General features: G+C 45.3%; 1 pseudogene; it reads right to left on the bottom strand.

Annotated features, from left to right (window-relative positions):
* Positions 1-7: 7 nt before the first annotated feature.
* Positions 8-1,859, bottom strand: LOC109466402 (annotated as a pseudogene).
* Between the last annotated feature and the right edge of the window lie 581 nt (positions 1,860-2,440).

Raw genomic sequence — 2,440 nt, forward strand, 5'->3', positions numbered from 1 at the left:
TGAGTTGTTCTCTCAAACCCCACAGGTACCGGCGCAGTTCCTCATTAGCCGCGTACTCTACAACAATGTACTGTGGATCTGATTTAGTCAGAACTCCGTAAAACTTCACCACGTTCGGGTGTCCCTCTTTGTCTTCGTGGATCCTGGCGAGAATGTCCATTTCGCGGCAAAAGTCGCGGACAGCAGACGCCGTCATGCGGTCAGGCCGGATACATTTGGCGGCAACCAAAACTTGGTAGCCTTCCGGCACGCGCAGTCTTCCCCGTACTACATGGCCGAACTCCCCCTCACCGATCATGTGTTCAAAACAGATGTCCTCTTTGTCTAGTTCCCATGATAAGAGAGGTTCCATTTCTATGTCCTCTCTGTTTATTGTATGTAGCCCGCTCCGATTTGTGACCCTCTGTTTTACCATGGTCACAATTATGATGCAGCCGACTATAACAATAGCAGGAAGAATGGACGCCACAACTATAACAACGACTTGATTATATTTTTGTCCTGATTTTGTCCCGATTTCGCAAAATTCGCCTGACTGCCCTTCCGAACAATTACATGTCCCATTTAATGCATCACACACAGAGTTGTTTTGACATTGACATGTCATGCTGCAGTTCCAACCAAAACTGCCAGGTGCGCAGGTGTGCTGACACCTGTCTCCACGACGGCCGGGAGGACACAGACACCCCTCCCACCTGTCACACGTCCCTCCGTACTCACAGTCACACACCTGGCTGCAAACCTCTCCATAATAGTTTGGTCGACATTTGGTGGCGTTTAGGGAAAAGGTTGCATTAATTACTCCACCATTTACAGCTTTTACCACGCAAGTATAACCACCGTTGTCTGATTCTGAGACTGGCTGGAAGTTGATGGAACTGTTCTGTACCGCCCCTTCTTCAATGATTTTTGTATCGTTGTAATAGCTTTCTGTTTCATAAACCCACATCATACTAGCTACTGGGATTTGTGGAGCCAGGCAGGTCAATGTCAGATTAGTACCGATGTACTTTACGACTGAATCGCCAGGTGACGCTATGATGACAACTTCAGGCCAGGGAATATCACAGGCCCTCCCTCTCCAGCCCGGGCGGCACTCACAGGCACCGGGCCCCGTTCTTACAAACACAGTCCTTGTCACAGTACAGACCGTACCTGCCCTCGGGACATCCTGTAATGTCGTACTGAAATATAACATCAACGGGCCATGTCGCACCGTAAACTGTGACGTTAGCGCTACATTGTATCCAATAGGACGACGTGGATCGTATCTTATTCATCTTAGCAACTACAGCATAACCTTCTGTCATGCTACACATTTTATCCTGTGCCCACTCAGGCAACATTTGTTTCGAAACATCGAAAAATATAAACTTGCCTACACTTCTCAACTGTCTGTCGCGACATTGAAACTCTATCCTCCCTCCATTCTCATGAGTCGCCTCAAGAGCCGGGCGGAGCAGAACTTCCCACCATGGGTTCAAAGTAGAACACAGCCGAAGGGAGCAGTCGTTCATGATAGCATCGTGGGATTCTATCAGGGAAAAAAAGTCTGGGTACTGTCGTTCTTCGCCATTAATTACAACATCGAATTGCCCATTAGGGCTGCTCAGTACGACATAGTTCTCAGCCGTCCCAGTATCAGGTATAATTGGTGTTTCACACTGTTTGCTGTAGTATGGCGGGTATCCCCACACGTCCATGATCACGATGACGAGGTTTACATGCCAAACGCTGTTGTCTCCAGTATTTGTCAGCTTTAGGGACAGGTTGTATCGCGGGTTATACTCATAGTCCAGCGGTGCTGCGACGATTAGCGTCAAACTCTCAACAACAACCTCAAAGCGTCTGAGATCGTTGCCACTTGTGATGTTCACTGACCACGACGTTCCATTTTCCTCTTCCATTAGGCTTTAAATATAGCCAAAAATGAAAATTTCTGCACATGTCCAAACTATGGCCTACTTTCAGGGACAAGTACACAACAACGAAACAAGACTCCAACCTCAACAAGATATCATTTGATACACAAGACATGTATGTACTACCCTACAAAGATTGAATCCAAAAAACATCCTACTTTGTCAGTTATAGAGCTTCAAAGATAGACCGAAATGTTAATTTTAGCACAAGTCCAAAATATGGCCTACTTTCTGGGACAATTACACAGCAACGAAACAAGACTCCAACCTCAACAAGATATCATTTGATACACAATACATGTACGTACTACCCTACAAAGATTGGATTCAAATAACACCCTACTTTGTCAGTTGTAAAGCTCCAAAGATAGCCCAAAATGATAATTTTAGCACAAGTCCAAAATATGGCCTACTTTTAGGGACAATTACACAACAACGAAACAAGACTCCAACCTCCACAAGCATTCATTTGATAGACAATTTTTAGGATTACTTATTATCTAAAGTAGTATTTAATT

This window comes from Branchiostoma belcheri, unplaced genomic scaffold (genome assembly GCF_001625305.1).
Source record: "Branchiostoma belcheri isolate BF01 breed outbred unplaced genomic scaffold, Haploidv18h27 scaffold1657, whole genome shotgun sequence".
Classification (NCBI taxonomy): domain Eukaryota; kingdom Metazoa; phylum Chordata; class Leptocardii; order Amphioxiformes; family Branchiostomatidae; genus Branchiostoma; species Branchiostoma belcheri.